This window comes from Aedes aegypti, chromosome 1, assembly GCF_002204515.2.
Source record: "Aedes aegypti strain LVP_AGWG chromosome 1, AaegL5.0 Primary Assembly, whole genome shotgun sequence".
Lineage (NCBI taxonomy): Eukaryota > Metazoa > Arthropoda > Insecta > Diptera > Culicidae > Aedes > Aedes aegypti.
Genome location: NC_035107.1, coordinates 80,706,685 through 80,726,652, shown reverse-complemented (window position 1 = coordinate 80,726,652; position 19,968 = coordinate 80,706,685). Strand labels below are relative to the sequence as shown.

Genomic DNA, 19,968 nt, shown 5'->3' with positions numbered 1-19,968 from the left:
GTCGTTTGCCAGAATGGATCATTTCCATGTTAAAATGCTACAGATTTTTAGAATTAACGATTATCTGGTGTTTTAGATTTGTGCTCTTCGAAATTCAAAGTTTGGCTTCGCTGCTAACAAAAACAAAAAAGTTGATGCGGTTTGGAGCCCTGCGGAAGATCCAAATGAAATTTTCGGTAGCCTAAAATGTGCCATAAAATTGTCGAGCAATAGATTTCATATCATGGCTAAAAAATCCGGAAAAAGGATTTCTGGCAAATGATTTGTTCCGGGGAATGATTTTCTGACAAACGGTTTTCTGGGAAAAGACATGACATCGATTTGGTGTGTGCGTCGTGACGATCTATCCAATGGAGGGATGTCTCGACAACAAACAAACAAAACTGACTGACCATCGAGAGCCGAAATCATGTTTCAGAAGCATCTCGACCAGAGGGCGCACTAATCAAATTATATGAAACAATTTAACGCCAAATGAGTTGAGCTCTGACTGGAGTTTGCGGGGGAATTTGCTGGACTTGCTCGTTCCAGAGCGAGGGTATGGCCCTGAGTCGTGCGATTGTTTGGCTGGGAGATTGCCTCATTGCTAACCCGGGTCGGGTTCTGCGAATCGACAAAGAAACCGCAATCAGCATTCTTGAGCCGGTTGGCTAGAAACTGTGACTTGTTGTGTTTGCTGGTGGTGTATTTATTGTTCCCTCAAATTTTAACACTGTAACAATATTTGCTACAGAAGACATACAGAGCAATTTTTCTTTTTTTCGTTATATTTTCTTCATGTTAGGCCACTGAGCTATTGATCTTGGTGATTCAGTTCAATTAAAACATGGAAATTGATCAAATACTAACACTGTTACAAAATTAGGATTACCGTATTTTGGGGTGAAATTGATCATTCCCGTACACACATGCATAACTGTTAAGATCCGATTTCAATACTCACATTTTCTATGATGTCGTATCAAATGATAGCTGCTCTTTATGTTCCTAAATTCGGATTGACATTCAAGAAAATTCTACCATGAAAAAAAAAACATTTTTTAGGAAATGTTTGATGAACTGTTGAAGGGCTCTTTTTCAAACAATCAATTATCACCAATACTTTATAAAGACAATATCTAAATATACTGTTTCATATGTACCAGATATGTTATGTTAACGCACTTTTGAATATGCATTGAGGATAAACGATCAGTTTCAGAGAAAAACAATGTTTTTTTTTTTGTGAGCGATTTGCTAACATCAATGAGATTTGGATACCTTTAGGCGTTTATGTGGTGTGTTCTGTAATTTACAACATTAAATTCTAAAATTTATCAATTTATCAACATGTTGTAAGATTTTTGCGACTTGAATCCGATTCAATGATTTCAAATTGAGAGAATATATCTTTACAGTAGAGTTGCTAGGGGAGTGCGGTGGGTGCGGCCCGCACCGAGCCCCGAACTCCTAGGGGCCCCAAAATCACAGTACGAATTTTTCATAGCATTAAAATTTCGACATAGATTGTAGAAAATTGACAATTTGTAAGATCCCAAAAAGAAAATGAGTATAAAGTTTTGGAGGAGACTTGGATCGGCTATGAACAGGGGCCCTTTGATTTTTCCTTATTTGTAAAATTTTAAGTGTTAGGTTTAGAATGGAACAAGGGCCCCGTGGGGCCATGGTTTTGGGCCCCCACATTTAAATATGTTGAGTCGAATTCATAAATACAGTCAACTGCCCCTCACTCGATATTCAGTATCTAAATATCGAGTTAGAGAACCATTTTATTGCTTAAATTCAATGGCTACCTTGATGGTTATTTGGATCGCAATTGCATTGGTTTTGTTTTCTATAACTCGATGGTCCCTTCAATATCGAGTGTTAAACAGTTATATATTTATACAATAATGAATGAATTCTGATTTCCAGTCAAATCTACTCAATTTTGCAGGCCTCCAAAAAACTGGGACATTGGTGAGCTTCCGACTTGTATACATTTTTTGACGATTTGAACCATTTCCATTGCTATGGTTCTCAATAGTATCATCAGTATACCAGTATTCGCTCATGCCCCTATTTCCGCTCACTAATTGATTTTTCGTGTCAAAACCAACATTTTTCGCACGGATACATTTTAGCAATATTAACAACTTTCATATGTAGTCGTCTGACATTATTTTCATTTGATAAAATGATTCTTTATATTGAAAACACAAGACCTCGTGAGCGGTTACTGGGTCATTTTTGTGTGTTCCAATAACCGCTCATGCAAAATATTGAACAAAATTTTAAAGAAATGTCGATTTTAGCATACAGCATTCTTTATTGCAGTAGTAGCTATGGTTTGAGCATAAAAAAATATCAGGTAAAATAACGAAATTCAAAATAATGCATTTTTAGTAAGTTCGTCACGAAATCTGTTTACCGTGAGCGGAAATAGGAACACTTAGATGCATTAACAAATGCAATGGATCATTAAAATAACCAAAACGGCCGCTATGGAAAGCATAGATAGCGCCACCGTAACCTTGTGCGTTTGACAGAACAGTAATGCTGTCACAATGATAAATCCCATATATAGTGGCGCCTTTATTTTGATGCGGTGAGCACTGACAAAAACTACCTTCAATGGTCCATTAAATATTTTTTTATAAAAGGTTTACAAATTATTTTTAGTTTGCCGCTGATTACCTATACTGGGGGCTACATTGTGACATTAAAATAGTATTGATTGACACAATAGTTATTTTATAATAAATATTTGAACACATATCTTCCCTTAAATGAGCGGAATCCGGTGCACTGATGGTACCTGTTTACGTGAGTTAAAGGCTGAAGCTGCACATTTATTTTGGATTTCACGTTTGAGATAGTTTCAAAATGATCAACTTTGTAGAATGAGCCAGCCAAAGATTTTGATTTTTTATTTACTAACGCAAATATTAATTTTCTTGTATGTCCAATACCACTTGGTAGCTTCGTGGCGGGGAAAAAATATTTAGGGTTCAAACTTGCGTACAATCGAATAAAATACTAAAATGTTGATTCTAAAACAATTAGTTTTAAGATTTTATTTTAAACAGTGTATGTAAATTGAAATTCTTTCTGGTATTATTTTATAGATCGTACCTACCAAAAAACCGTCTAAATTCATTCTCGGGTGACAATTCATTAGGAAATTTTTTAAACAACTTCTCATGTAATTTATATGAATATGAATTTAACCATGGATGCCATAGATTTTACCGACATATTTTTATCAAACGTATCCAAAGATTCCTTTAAGATTTCATTGCAAAAAGGAGAATATATTTCCAAGAATTTGTTTAAAAATTCTTTCAGGAATTTCTGCAGAAATTCTTAATTTTTTTCGAGTGCTTTCATGACTCCCATGACTCATGACTGAAAAACTTTTCAGAATGTTCTAAGCACTGCAACCAGAAGTTTTCGTAGTAATTTAAGAAAAAAAATGCTGTGGGCGTAAAATTACCATAATACAGTACTGACCCGATTTTGTCAGCCCCCGATTTTGTCTACCCCCGATTTTGTCAGCTTTTAGACCCTATTTTGTCAGCCTATTTTAAATTTGTCAAAAAAATGTTATCGTCATGTTTTACCACGTTTACATTAAAATTTATGATGATGTTTGATGTCATGCACACATGGGCGTAGCCAGACGGGGCAATGGCAATGCTTTTTATTAAGTGTTATGAATCGATATTACACATATAAGGGAGGGGGAGCCCCTGATAAATAAAACTGGTTACGCCCATGTCCATCGCCCTCTTAAAAGTCCATATAACCATGTAACATGTCAAAATTTGAAAAACAGGAACAAAATAATATGACCCGATCGGGTCCTTACTGTATTGCTATGGGCGCCTCTATATAGACGTCATTTCGTCAAAGGATTTTTAAAGAAATTGCCACAGAGATTCCAAATATTTCTACCCGGATTTCTCAAGGATTCTTTAAGAATTCCTACAGGAATCATTCTTTGAATTCATCAAGGTTTAACTAAGAATTTCTCTTAGAAGACCTTTGAACATTTTCTGAATGCATTTCCCTTGACTAATATATCCCGAGTTTTACACAAGTTTCTCTTCATTGATAACTCCAGGGAACCTTCCACGAATTATTTTACTTACTTCAAATGTACTCCTTGAGGTTTATTTGAGGATTTTTTTTTCTGGTATGCATTTTAGATGTTTGAGTTTCTCAGATAATTGGAAATCCTATATGATTCGTCCTTCATTATTTTCCGGTGAGCTCTTCTTGGATTCGTTCATTACTACAAGGAGTTATTCAAGCAGTGATTTTTTACAAAAACTGCTTCAAGATTCTACCAGTTTTTTTTTCCAATAATTCTTTAAGTAGGCTTCGTGGCCATGCGGTTAGTGTTACCAAGCATTTAGCCGCATCGAGGTGTGGGATCGATTCCCGCTTCAGTCCGGAAAACTTTTCGTCAGGAATGTATATTGACTGAGCCACTGGGCGTTGTATGCTAGTCCGTTGTCTAGTGTGGTGCTTCCTTCAAAGGGCAAATCCGTCCATTGGAAGCGTTAACGTGTCGGTGTATTTAAATAGTCTTGCAAGATATCTTCTAAGACTTTTTTATAAAAAGTTTCTTAAAAAAAATGAAAAATTTGCAATAAAAGATTTTAAATGATTCGCTCAATGCTAGAATTTTAGGAATTTGTTCAGCGATTTTACTAGATTTTCCCATAAATTGTTTCATGATTTTTCTCACGTTCAACTAGGAATAACCTGTAATATAATACTGAATACCGTACATGTACGTACAATATGCAGACAGTTATTCGAGAATACTTTCGAAGATTCTTTTAAATAGAAACATATAGAAACTACTGAAACAAAATCTTCAGGTATATATTTTTGATTTTAAAAGACTAGCATCAAAAACTACTTCCTGGAGAATATCTTGATTGCACACTTGTATGGGCAAATTTTAACTATAGAAGTATATAACTATTAAGTATTTAACCGCGAAATATTCTACTAACGTTTTCGAAAAATATGTTGAGGGAACGAGTTTGGCAATAAGTGTCATTTTTGGCAAACCTCTATTTGAAGAACCCCTAAATCTTCCTCCGCACCGGGCCCCCAAAACTCTAGCTACGCCACTGTATCTTTATTATAAGAAACTTATCGCAGTAATTGATCAACTTCACTACGGAGAGGGTCTAGAAATCCCGAAAAAAAGATGGAAGTCATAATTGAATCCTCCCCTAAAGAAAAAAAAAAACTGGAAGATTCTCTTATTATGAACTGTCACTATATTGTCAATTCGGTATAAAATTAGAAAAAAAAAGATTTTTCTCGAAATCCCTATAAAACACCCAACTTTAAAAGTAAGCTAAGGCGATTTATGCGCATTGGGTGCCAGTCAGATTCACAACTTCCGAAGATATGTATCTTGCATGCATTCCGGAGAAATCACAATTCCAACGAAATATAGTTTCTAGTTCTATTCTGTGCCTACAATATTTACCTAACTATCGGAGCCAATCGGGGCAGAACTATGCTGAGGGTCGCAGGTTCAAATCATCTATCTAGATCTACAGCACTATCGGGCTCAGGCTGCCATGGTTGGAACCAGGATTAGCTTAGCCATTAATTTTAAGTAAGGGTAACGGGCTTTATAGCCTATAGTCCAAATAGAAATACAATACATTTTTTTCAGCAATTCGTCAAGAATCACTCAAAAAACTTGTGAAGAAATCAAATCTTCGCGATAGATTATGTAATTAATCTACTGTTCAATCTAACCAAAGACGAAATAAAGACCGCCATGTCCCTTGCAGTTGTCCAAAATTTTATGACACATAAGCTAATAGGACGAAATCTAGAATACCGTGAAAAGTGTACTGCGATCTGGTTAACTTGGGTACCTTTTGCAGTACCAAGGCACCAAATGCAGTACTAGAAGTGGTACCCAATCTGTACCCGAGTGGGACGCACCTGCTGTGACTCTCTTTCACTCAATATTTTATAACTCGATAGTTTGGGAACCATAGTAAAAGTTTTTTTTTTCATGGCTACCTCGGTGGTCCCAATGATCGCAGTTGCGCTGCGTTTATGTTCTGTAACTCGATGGTCTCTTTAATAACGAGTAATGGAGAGTTTACTGTAGTAGTTGATCTCACAAGTATAACAAGCTTAGGTTATACTTAGGAAGAATGTGGGTTTCTGGGGAGATTTTAGTCAAAGGTGAAACAATTAGCACCAGAGAATTTTGACGATACCTCGGTACCTCGGAGTAATTATTCTCTAGGACAGGGCTTCCCAGGAGGTCAGCAAAGTCATTGAGAATAAATGTCGTTTCTCCTGATTGACGTATGCATGTGAGGAATCTGTTAGAACAATTGTTTTTAAGAGAGCATAGTTACCGAGTTGCAAATGTTTGAATGCATTTAAACTGTAACATATTTTGTTTCTTTCAACAAATACCTTCAATGTTATTCTGTATGTTAAAGATTGCAAACTGGATATAATTACTTAACACACAGCTGTTCTGATTGAATCCAGCGTGACCTTAGAAATTGAAATGAATGATCATTTCTGGAGGTAATCCATAGAAAAATGCTAAAATGTTTACTAATTAATAGTTGGCAGCTTTCTTTTGAAAACCTTTAAAAAATTATCAAAACTCTGGTAATTATTGAAGGATTAAGTAAAGCGAATCTATTCACTGTTTCCACCAAAACCATTCGCGGAACTCATTTGAATATTTTATTGAATTTTTTAGTGAAATTTTCTATCAGTATCTGTCACCAGAATTGCTCGCTGTCACTATCAACGTTTGAAATTTGCTGATTTGTACATCAATATCATGCTTTCTAATATCTAATCTTCCAATATTAGGAACACTTATGTCACTACTTGGGTTATGTCCAACTACATTGATGGTAGAAGCTTATGCTCTCATGCCCCACCAGCCAGGGAACTGGTGTTTACAAACTCCAGCAGTTTTTCTATATGGCAAGAAATATTTTTTCAAACACGGCCAATCTCTCCGCTCTCCCCTCCCCAAAACTCTTACGTAATTAATTATCGAACTCTAAAATGCAATTACTACATCTACATACGACGACTAATTAGCTCCAATTGTGAAAACAATGCTTCAGTTTGACTGAAAATTTATGAAATCCATTACAAAGTTTTACTTAAATATTGGAATTTTCTACAACATTTTCATGTATTGATTGTCATTTTGAATTGCTCAGTTGGGTTTGTTTATTGCAACTTTGCATTTACTGCTATTGCTCTTTTTGATTTTTTGAATGGAAATTTTTGATTTATTGTGGGCGAATTATTATTAATTTATTGCAAATTTTGGCTTTTTTTGTGGAAAATTTATAATTATTTCTTGCTTTTTGTGAAGAAAATAGGGACATTTTGAGGTTTTTAAATGTAAAATTCGATATTTTTTTAGTGAGATTATTGTCGATTCTACTGCACTTTTGAATCTATTTATTGCTCAAATTTTTTTTATTTATGGAAAATTTTGTTTTTTTCTATGCACTTCTTTATTTTTTTTATGTAAATTTTTAACTTTTCTGTTGATTTTACCCTTGTTTCGTTACTGGCAAATTTTGCATTTTTTATGGAAATTTTATATTTTTTTATGGGACGTTAATATTTTAGCCTATGGATATCACTGATGGATTAAGTTTAGCTTTAAATTAAGTAAGTAAAATGGCAATTAAACAGTACGACATTCTTGATAGTGCTGCAGATGGATTGAAACTCTGTGTTGGTCACTGACAAACATTAATAGCGTGGATTTCTGCAAAGATCCCTAACGGAACATCAGCTTCTAGAGGTGCTGATTTCTGATGAAATCATTGGTGAAATATCTGGGAACTGTGGGGAAAACTTCTTTAGAGGAAATTATAAAAAACACAACTTTCAAGTTTGCTATCCAGAACACGAATGAGCCCTGCTCTTCGAGCTGGTCTGTATTTTATCTTTCCAGCACACATACAAAACTCGCGCTACATTCATAGCACATCTAATGACATCAGTTACACTCTAAATCGAATTCAGTACAAAATCATATTTATATAATTCAGAGCGTGTCCAACTAAGACACTACAATTGGGAAATACCTTGATGAAATTCTCAGTTGACTCCTGGGAATATTTTTTGACGAGAAGGTAGCAGGATTTGAAATGTTCCCATGTAGGTAGATGTACTTTATTCTTGGCAGATTTGATTCGGCAATTTGGCCGAGGAAAGTCCCTCATGCTAAAGTGATTCGTAGAAGTGCCTAAGCTGCTCTATTCTGAAACAGTACAAAAGTGCGGCTTATTACTGGGTTTCAGACAATTGGATGGAGAAAAACCGCAATGCCATAGTGAATGATGGAGGTTTCCCAAGTAGTTTATCCTACTTGCCGTGCATGATTTTTTGTTGGATCTGGTCAAAATCCTTTATGAAATTTCACTGTCGTACTCTTGGAAATTCATGACTGATTTATTGGAAGACTCCTTCAGAGGCTCGTAGCAGAATTATTGTATTGACATATTCATCGTTAAGATCTGTGGTGAATTACAGACTTTGTTTGTAGGAATGCCTACACAGTACATGAGTTAAATCATTCTGAGAGCTTCAGTAGGTTTTCATAAACATTGATTTCAAGAACATCCAACATTAAAAGGTCGCGAGCTTTTAAAGCTCCAAAGGGGGCGAGGTTCCGAAAAGGTTCACAACCCTAACTGCACTAAGGTATCACTAATAGTCTACTGTTGATTAGGTTCTCACAAATCCTTCTTAATATTTTTTGAAGTTTACATAAGATCTCAATATAAATTTACTAAACTCTCGCAAAGAAACTGATAACGTTTTGAGTTTAAGCCCTTAATAAATACCCAAGGGTGTAGACACACAGGTCAAGAGGGTGTCTGTTCTCCATAGACGTGAACGAATATACCGCAATAAACTACTTTTTTGAAAAGATTAATCTTGTTAGGGCGTCTGTGCAAGGTAGTAGCAACGGGTTGGAGAATGAAAAATAGCAAATAAATAACGGGAGCTTGCTCTTCATATTTGAATACGTCGTTCAAAAGCTTTTCTATAACAGTTCATGTAAAAAAAAAACAGAATGGTAAAATCATTGAATCTTTCATCAAATAGTGTTATTTGCTAAATTCTGTTCCTATAACAGTGATTTAAATTGATTTCCCAAAAGACTCACTATTGCTGGTGCAAAGGAGCAATTAAATTAAAGTTTTTAATTATTTTCTATTAATTTCATTTAGGTTTCTCTAAAATTTCCAGAAAGAGTTCTTCTAATAATACTTACTTCAAAATTTCTTAATTCGTCCAAAATTTTGTCCTACGATATGTCGCATGAATCTATCTAAAAATTCCATCCAGCAATCTTCAGTAATTCACCCAGATTATCCCCTTGCACTTTTGGACTTTTAATTTTCTTCTTGAATTCTCCTAAGAATTCCACTTGGAAATCCTATACGAAATTTTTAAAAATTCTCAGAAACTATATATAGGGCATCTTAATAAAGGGTGTACGGAGTCAAATTGCACCACTTTTAAATGGCTGTAACTTTTTACCCGTTGGTATTTTCCATTGAAATTTTGGGTGTACCGTAAAACGGGGTAACTTTGATAGTTTTTAGGAAGAAAACTTGAATATTTATGCATGCTGTTTCAAAGAATTATAATTTATATTTAAAAAAAAAAGAACTGACATCCTAACTATCGATTGCAGTTGATAGATTGCCAAAAAAAAAATATTCTGAATGGATATATAATTTTTCATATAATCGAATGTCGGTTTTCTGTTTTGGGCTAGCTTTGATAATGGAGTACGAATCGAACAAAATTGAATCAATTAAGGTACATTTATAGGGCGTACCTCTATTTACCTCTAGGCGTTTAACGATATATGGAAATTTCTTACTTTGATTACAAACATGGCCCCAGTTTGCAAAAATGGTTCTCGCTAAGAGATTTGAGACCGAATTCATGTTCTACTAGGCTGTCAAGAATAAGTGACAAACTCATGACTGCATCAAATAGTGATCGTAGAACAGATTGTTTGTGAACGTTTCAAAAATGTTGAAATCTTCCAAATTTTTAATATTTGCATAAAAATCCTCAAATGTACTTGATTCCAACAAAAATAGCTTTGACATGAAGTGTCATACTAATACACTTTATTTTGCATTCGTTTTGCTTAACTGATTACCAGAAACTTTGTTATTTCGTTCAGTATGTTGTAGGTCTCGCACTAACAAAGTTACCCGCATTATCAAAGTTACCCCGTTACTTTGTTGCGGAAAGAAAGAAAGGTGGCAAACATGGATCTCCGTATAGTGTTGAGTATCACAAATGGGTAGTTCAAGCTTTCAAGAGGAATCCCAACAGTTCAGTTCGAGATTTGGCGAAGAAACTGAATCCATCAAAAACTTTCGTGCAAGATGCGAAAAAACGTGATGAGATGTATGTGTAAGCAGACATCCGGCAGCTTCCGGGGCTCCGATTTTTCACTGCTCATCATAAGTTCGATATCCCTGAGGACGTTAGAAAGCAGAAGATGTCAAAGCCTGCCAAAAAAAAAAAAAAATTGCTCGTGTGAAGAGCGGAGCACCCCTTTCGTGACAACTGGAACGGTCAATGGACAGGTGTACCTAAAGGAATGCCTTCAAAAACTTCTACTTCCTCTTCTGAAGTCACACGGTGGTCCTACGTTTTTTTGGCCGGATTTGGCTTCTTGTTATTACTCGAAAGAGGTTTTGGAGTGGTACAGTGGCTAAGGAGGTCAATTTCGTGCCGAATCACTTCGACTCCCCGAACGCACCGGAACTGCGACCAATTGAAAAGTACTGGGCCATCATGAAGCAAGCACTTCGGAAGCATCCTAAGGAAGTGGAATCGGAGGAAGATATGAAGAAAAAATGGACTGTCACGCAGAAAAAAGTCGGTCCATGTGTTGTACAGGACCTTACGAGTAGTGTGAAAATAAAAGTTCGTGCATTTGAATATGGGAAAAAAATTAAATAAATCAAACATGGAAAAACATTCATAACATGTTTTATTTAACACCCTGAAAGTTTAAAGATGATTAGTTGAACGAACGAATTTTTCCAAATATTTGTCTGCGACGCAATTTGTTTCCGTACACCCTTTACTAGGGATCCTCCACTGAAAGTTCAAAGCATTTTTTTAAATTCTTCCAAAAGTCGATCCAGAAACAATTTTAAAAATTTGCGTTCCGATTATTCCACTTATTTCAGGGATTATTTCAAGGTTTTTCTGAAAGCCTTCCCCCAGAGGTTTCAACAAAAATTCTCACTCCGTTTGATATTCTTCAAATTCTATTTTTGTTGAATTCTTGCAGAACATAATTCAATAAAACACCAAAGTTATTCAAGAGCAAATTTAGCAAGGTACTCCATGAAGTATTCTTTTATGTTTTCCAGGAGTTTCACTGAGAATTATTCCAGAACTTACAACAATTTACCGGTTTTAACTGAAATTTCCACAAATTCGACAGAATAAATTCAAAGATTATCAAAAAAAAATCACTGTGATTATGTATGAGACTCTTTCTATTCATAAATTTTTATTTTAATATAAAAAAAATCAGAAACTACTTTCTAAATCACTTTCAGGATTGCCATAGAATATGCACATTTTATAAAGAAATCTTTCCCAGGATACCTTTGGGGTTACCTCCAGGATACTTAAGAAGTTTTCCAAAAAGTATCCTAGTTCCTTTCGGTGGTTTCTTCAGTGATTACTTTATAAATATTTCCAGGAATTATCCCCAGAACTTTTCGTTTCGCAGTTTTTCCCCGAATTATTAGATCTTGGATACCTTCCAGAAGTACTCTGAAGATTACTTACCGAAATGCTTCAAGCATTCCTTCATAATTTCCTCCAGAGATTTATCAAACATTTCCTCCAAAGATATTTCCAGAAACTATTTTATGGATTTCTTCAGGAGTTCCCTTTAATATGAGTCCAAAGCCAAAGATTTCAGTGCCATAAATTCTGGTAGGTGTCCTGTAGATTACTACACTTTAATAATTTCCGAAAGATTCCAAGAAAAAATACTTGGAGGTATCCCTCGTAAAAATATCTTGATTTTTTTTATGCGACCCTAACATAACTGGTAGGTTTGCACCTTTTTATTTCTTGGATCACATTATTCGTTTTTAATTTTCTTAAACTTTTTTTGTATTGCTTTAACATTATCATAACTTATGTTGTACGACAGCGTGGTTAACTCAACAAGTCGGCTTGTAGGAGTTAAAGTAGCCTTTTGTCTACATGCATCAGGAAAAAAGAAAGAAACTAAATTATGTACTATGTATTTTCCATGAATCATCCAATTACCATGAAGAAGCAGTCTATTTCCAGTCTATCTAGAAGCCAAAGCACACTCGGAAAAGCGAACCAGTAGCAACGACAACAATTTATTGCGAAATCCACTCCATTCCGTTGTTGGATGCATTCTTGTCAGGAAAAGATTTAGGTTGCTTGCCCCCCAAAAACTGGTGGGCCCATAAGGCAAATGCACCTCGAGTTGATCGCAGTTTATCACATTCCGAAATGTGGGTCCACGTTGCTGAAAGGAATCTAGTCATGAATCAGATGGATTGCCTCCTACTACGGCGCCATTGCTCGTTGTCTGGAAGTCGTCGGTTCACGACTTCATGAACCCTCCAGGAAAGACTTATACAATCCACCGAAGGACGAAGGTTTCCTTTTTTATTTTTCGTTGCGTGGGTGCCCTCGGCTGCGTGTGTGGGGTGCACGTGACTGGACGAAAAATGAGCCTAGCAATGTGCGGAAAATGTGAATGAGGTTTTTTTTTTATTTCGAGCCATAATGACCCATAACGAGCGGCTGTATTTTTATGGCATCTTCATTGAAGATGAAAAATAAAACCGTGGGGTTATAATTAAATGTTTCTGTAGGTATATTAGTAGTGGTGTCTTCTTCTTGGCATTCTCCGCATTGGGACAGAGCCTGCGTCTTAGCTTAATGTTCAATGAGCACTTCCACAGTTATTAACTGAGAGCTTTCTTTGCCATATTTGACATGCTCACATTCGTATATCGTGTGGCAGGTACGATGATACTTTAGATTTTTGAGCAAACGGGATTCGAACCCAGACACCTTCAGCATGGGTTTGCTTTGAAGCCGCGGACTCTAACCACTCGGCAAAGGAAGGCCCATTTGGAATGATTTGTAATGATATTAATGATAAAAACTAAAAAAGATATATTGTTGAATAGTTGAATTTACTTCCAAACGTAAAAAATCACCTCACATTGACCTCGTTTTAATCGGCTTGCGTTGGAAAATGCCGAGTTTGACATGGAATTTCTAAACATCCAGCCAAAAAACAGCAGTCAGTCAGTCAGTCAGTGGTGGGGTCTGGTAAATATCAGATTTTATAATTAATCCATAACTCATTGCCATGTCTGAAAGTAAAAGCTCATGGGAGTGTTGCTTATACATACATGCTGACTGTTGCTAAGTTCGACCTGCAGGTGGGTTGGGAAGGGCAAATACGAAATCATATTCCTTGTTTTTAGTTGGGTTACACCTCCCTAGACAGAACAGATCTATGAAGATAGATATAGGTTTGGTAGTTGGAAGAGACGCACGAACTTTTCCCCTCGTTCTAGACACAGTATAACACAAAACATCAACACTCCCGTTCGTACAGTCGCTAGTACCCGAGCATAAAAACATAACAAACGAATACCATATTGTGGTATAAAAATAATATACTAGCAAAATGAAGCATGCTTTTCATAATGTGCTAATAAGAGGCAAAATATTGAAATTTCAATTTTTAAGAAATCTTCAATCTTGACCATATACTCTCGTAAAAAAAAAGAATAGCTTATCCGTTGCTAACTCTGTTATGATGGCATCCGATGCTCTGCATCAGGTCTCCACACTTATTTATAACATAGCAAGTCAAAAACTAATCGAGCTGTGATACCTCAGTTTGGTTTGTGATTGTTGCATGCTTGCTATTATCTTCTGATCGGGTAGTGCCAGCTAGCAAGCTCGTCGAAGTGGTGCACCCACAGTCCTCCTAATAGCAGCTAGCTAATACCTAGTGAAGAAGGTCACCCGTCTACACGTCTATAGGTTTCTCGGTTATTGCTTAGGGGCGACTGTAGGACGCCAACTATTACCAATTCTCTCGGGTCACAGAGGGGATGGGTTTATCCAGTAGAAATTTTTATTCTTTTGGTTGGAGCTAAACTCGGACCAAGGCAAATTATTATGACTTAATTTTATAATGGATTGCAGTACGTAACAGGGCGTAGGGTATCTCAAATTTGAATATGTTTCAGTTTGAAGTCATAACGGACAGAGATTAAAATAGGATTATTTCAGGTACAACTATCTGGATCGCGATAAAAAGTTTGTTGTTCATGAAAGTAGACTGAAATGCGGTTTTGATTTTAGAGTACGTTTATTTTGTGTATGAACTAAGTTTGATTTTCTTTTCTATTTACAGGAATTCGCGGCAGTACCTTGGCATATGGAATATGATTCGTGGAATGTAAGTTCAAATGATGTTCAAGTTATTTCGACACGTTTCTTGTTGTCCTAGGAAAGTATACCAGTTATGACTATAGTGTTTCCCTGCTCGACCAGTTATGACTATAGTGTTTCCCTGTTCTCGAAAACTTTCACATGTTGAACACTTTTGAATGTATTAACATCAAGATATATTCGATATCAAACTTATTAGGAAACAATTAAACGTATGGCGAAATAGGGAACTATTATGTCCATAACTGATACATCTACCCTATCTTATTTTTATTTAATACAATATTATTTACAATACGAGTGAAAGGTAAAGCTTTAGCTAAATGCAATGAACAAGTTTAAATGCAGCAATATGAGATGTAGGTTAATACCTTCCTTAGCCGAGTGGTTAGAGTCCGTGGCTACAAAGCATAGCCATGCTGAAGGTGTCTGGGTTCGAATCCCGGTCGGTTCAGGATCTTTTCGTACAGTCGGGTCTCCTATTAAACGCATTCCTATAACGTGCACTCCTATTACGCTCACTCCTATAAGACACACCAGAACGTTATAGGAGACCCAGGGCTTATGGGATTTCATCACTTTGGGGGTGTTGTTGAATATCTCGTATGCCAAAAGAGATAGCACAGTACTGTCTTCGGTGAAGTTTTAGTGCTAAGAACGATCTACCTTTAGGAGTTGAGGATCATCCTTTTAGTTGAGAACTTGGCCGTTAGGGGCGCTTTTCTGATTTGCACTATATGAACCATGAGGGATAAGAATGCAAAATTTTGTAACATATGATATCTCTAGATCCTGATGTTTTGGAAGGATGGTATTTTCGGAAGAGTTGTTCAGTAGCTCAAGGGCTGACATGCGGTGGTCATTCTGATACGGAATAACGCCACCAGGCGGCGCTAGTGGGCATGGAATGTCTGTTTTGCGCATAGCTCAGTAGCCTGACCACTTAGAAAGATGGCATCTTCGGCAAAGTTGCTCAGTATCACAAAGGCTAACATTATATGAGCCGAAAGTTCCGAAATTTTGCCACTAGGCGGCGCTAGTGAGAAAAGAATTTTTGTTTCGCGGATAGCTCAGTGGCCTGACCACTTAGAAAGATGGTGTTTTCGGCAAAGTTGCTCTCTATCGCAAGGGCTAACATTATTTGAGCCGAAAGTTTCGAAATTTTGCCACTAGGCGGCGCTAGTGAGCAAAGAATATTTGTTTCGCGGATATCTCAGTGGCCTGACCACTTAGAAAGATGGCGTCTTCGGCTAAGTTGCTCTGTATCACAAGGACTAACATTATTTGAGCCTAAAGTTCCGAAATTTTGCGCCTCTCCACATCTTGATATTGAAGGGACCATCGAGATACGGAGAGATCGAGACAAAGAACACATTTTTAATGAACACTAGATTGAAAATCACTCCGTTACCAGGATAATAATAATCAAGCAGCCGTCATCTCGCATTCTGAAATTGTTTTTTATCTCTAAAATCTAGTCCAGTCACCTTTGATTATGGTCATATCCTCATACGGAGAGAAAATTTGGAACAAAAAACCAACAGAAGCACATCGAGATATGGAGATATTGAGATAAGGAGGATATCGAGATATCGAGATATGGAGTATGCAGACTGAAGGGACCGAAGAAATCATCGACATAGGCAGAGATATAGAACATCGAGATGTGGAGAGTCGACTGTATATAAGTAGATGGAATAATGTATTAATTTATGCCGATGTTTTTGGTTCTCCAAGGACTTCATGTATTAAAGGTCTTAACTTAGTTTCCAAAAATTCTTGGATGGCTTAGAACTTTTTTAGTATTCATCAAAATTCGCCATAACATTCATCAATATTTTCTGGGCATGAATTAAATTCGAAGTTCTTCAATTGATAACAAATTGTGCTAGTAGATTCTAAGATCAATATTTCAGAAAGTTCTTTAATGCCCCAGATTGTCCACGAACATTTTAAGCTACATATTATTCCTAGCTTTCATGAAATTTATTTCACTGACTTACTATGAGCATGTACTGAAGTAACAATTTAGTAACACTTCAATTATTATGTATAAATGGCAAAAGTTCTATATCATGAAATACTTGGGTGTCGCAGAACATCGTTTGAATAGAACTCAACAATACAACACCAAAATCTAAGCAGCATGTTGCCTAGACTTGCATTTGCAAAGATTTTCAATTTTTCGTAGATCACGCTTGTAGCTATGAAGACAATATTCCAGAGTATTCTGGAGTTTATTGCAGGTATGACCAAGAATGTGTCATTTATGGTGATTATAAAACGAAGCCAAACTTTGAATTTTCAAATGCACAAGACGAGAGAATCTGACAACAGTTCCCGTAGAAAACCAATCAAATTGCTTGCTTGCTGGTGGTGACCAATGGGATAGATTGTCTACGCGGAGCGCTGTTTCGTTCTCAAGTCTTGTGCTCTTGAAAATTTGAGGTGTGGCTTCGTTCTATAATCACCTTCTAGACCGAACATATGTAACTTAATTGCAAAAAAACAAAAATATCAAAGTGTATCACATTATTTAATCGAAAATTAACATTTCAATAATAATTTTCCAAAGGATCGTCTCAACTCAATTTACGAACTTCGTTAACAACAGCAAATCAAATTTACGTAAAAAAAATAATTGGTAAAACAAGGTTTTAGTTTGATTTGCTGGTAAGGGATAGCACCCTTTTAATTCATCAATTCATCTAGCTCAATAATATGGGTCTACCGTGTACTGTGTATTTAGCAATCAGTTATCATGCTGGTAGATCTTATGGATCTTAAGGTTTATCTTTCGGGAAGTTCTTGGACGATCTTCAATACTCGCAGTTGAAACTTCAAAACATTTCTGATAATCTACCTAATTTAAAACTCTTTAATATGCGAAAAATTATGCTCGAAGATTTGAAGACCTATACCGTTTTGATTCATATTACGGACACTTAAGGCCTCAGTGAAGTATGACCCAGCTTGGACCGTACAAAATAAATCATTCTGTATGATTTTTTAGCGTTATCGAGCGTCGAAAGCCCTTAACTTTCGGATGGTGGGTAAAGAATACGCGTCCGCAACTTGAATAATTTTAAATAAATCAATGATAATCATTAATGGAACAGTCAAATCATCAATTGAAATCGTTCAACCACTTAAGAGACGTCTAAGGTAGTTGGGCATTATAAATTTGCAATGATATTTATGGAAAAAACCTAATAAAACGAGCCTCGAAAATGAAAACTTTTGGACGGCGAAAATTGAAGCATTTCGTGTGAAATGCTTCCCATACAAACGAGAGTGTCCGGAATTTGAAGCTGTCCGTAATATGAATCAAAACGGAAAGTTCTTGGACGAACCAGATTGTCCACAATTTATTTTTATAACTTTATTTAATTCCAGATTTTATTAAACTTCGTTGAATTACTAAGAGCATGTACTACATCAATAACACTGCGACACACGTTTTTGTCTTAAGCACCAAAACACCACTATTTACTAAATTAAGGGTTGCTGAATCCATTGCCGTTTTTAAAAATATCATAGCACGTCTAGTTTTTGAGATATTGACTGTTAAAAATGCAAAATTTGCAAAGCTTTCACACTTGTACGGCAATTTATTCGTTTAAGGGGGCAGGATCCGTCATTGATTTCGGAATTTTCAAAAGCAGTTTTTTCGTTCAAAACCAAGTAAATTTACAGGATAATGTGTTCAATGTATTCTGTTCTCCAACCGAAAGACAGTGAACATATTTTCATGGAATAATTTTTAGTTTTGAACAGAAAAACTGCTTTTTAAGTTTTGATGATGACGTTGATTACGATGACGGAGCGTTGATCGTTAATTTGCCACATAATTCAAACTCATGTGTATAGCAATTATTATCAACAAAGTTCATAATGCTTCCGATACTAAAAAGTTATTTTTTGCAATTCCGTTGCTTATTACCCTACTTTTCATCAATTAAATGAGCAACATAACGGCCTACTTTTCCTAACAAAAAAAAAAACAGAAATGAAAAGTGCTACTTTTCAGCATTGTTTTGGGTACTGAAAAGTAACGCTGTTTTGAGAATCGCCAACTAAATATCTGAATGTCTTATACAGCTATCCTTCGAATTGTTTTGTATTTAGCAATGACAAACTACTTGCCATTGGACGATCCGAGTACCATTCGTGTGCGTGATTCAGATTCGGCATCGGGTCATCTAGCAAGACGAAGATGAGGTAGTTGAGTTATCTAGTTCATTGCTTCCCAAACTTGAAGTTCGCAACCCCCTAACGTCTCACCAGTTCACTTTTTATTGATAAAACGAGCGAGGCGACGAGAGGTCGGGGGGTCACGAAAGCCAAGTTCTGGAAACGATGATCTAGTTAATTCCCAAAAAATCCGATGCGTGCAGACAACTTAGCACATGAATAGTGAGTGTACAATTTGGTTTGAAATTGCATGCAGCATCTTACCTGGTCTGTCCTTGAGTAGCTGTTAAATCTTGATCACCTCCACGCTTCTATCGATAAAGCGTGAAAATGTGTGACAGTCATGTAGAATGTATGTATCACAGCCTACCTGATTGAATATAATATTGAGCCTGTACGACGCATAGATGGCCACGTGGGTTCTTTTGAAATATGTTTGTGATCCTAGAAACAACCTGATTGAACGGTTCTTTCGTAATAGCAAAAAATGTTGTATGCAACTCGCTGCAAAACTCGAATTTTTCAGCACTCGTCGTATTTATCCAACTCGTCGAGCCTCGTTGGATAAATGAACGACTCGTGCTGAAAAAATCATCATTTTGCAACTTGTTGCATAAATAACTATTTTGAAGGTTTCGAAAAGTATTGTATTTTGCTATATAAAAGAAATGAAGAATTTGCTTGCAATCTAAGCATGTTGGAATAAACGATCTAATCTAAATTTTATCGTGCAGTTTCAATCAAATTATATCTGAATGAAAGCTAAAGTCATATATTGCATGTTTGGTGGGTTAGATCACAAAAAGTTTGATAAATCATACTTTAAATTTCATGTCAACATCAATTAACACAGTGTTCTATACAGCTTTGGCGACCTGTAGCTAAAAATTGTGACGTGCTGGAACATTTCTGAGAACGACATCAGATACAGTAACCCCAAATCTACTAGAGATACATAATTTGATCCTTGAGACACGCAAAAAAGTCATTTTTGTTACGCTGTGTAATCGTCCACTATATTATTTATTAAGTTAGTGAAGGAAGTTCTTGGATGTCTTAAATATTTCTTTATTATAACACAACAACACAACAATAAAATCATATCAACATATTGCATCACGCTTGTAGAATTGGAAACAATTATCCAGGATTATTTTATTTATTTATTTAGTTGGTGTTACATCAATTAATTTGATAAAACCTCGTTAACGA

The 19,968-nt window shown here is 36.0% G+C and overlaps 1 protein-coding gene and 1 long non-coding RNA gene across 2 annotated transcripts in view; one reads left to right on the top strand and one right to left on the bottom strand.

Annotated features, from left to right (window-relative positions):
* The window catches only part of LOC5571316 (chaoptin), a 276,580-nt gene that overhangs the window by 191,816 nt on the left and 64,796 nt on the right, over window positions 1-19,968 (bottom strand).
* Window positions 1-19,968, top strand: part of LOC110675470 — a 69,781-nt gene that overhangs the window by 25,991 nt on the left and 23,822 nt on the right. Inside the window, exon 2 of the long non-coding RNA XR_002499516.1 lies at window positions 14,525-14,569. This is a non-coding gene — a long non-coding RNA (uncharacterized LOC110675470). The remainder of the gene's footprint in view (window positions 1-14,524; window positions 14,570-19,968) is intronic.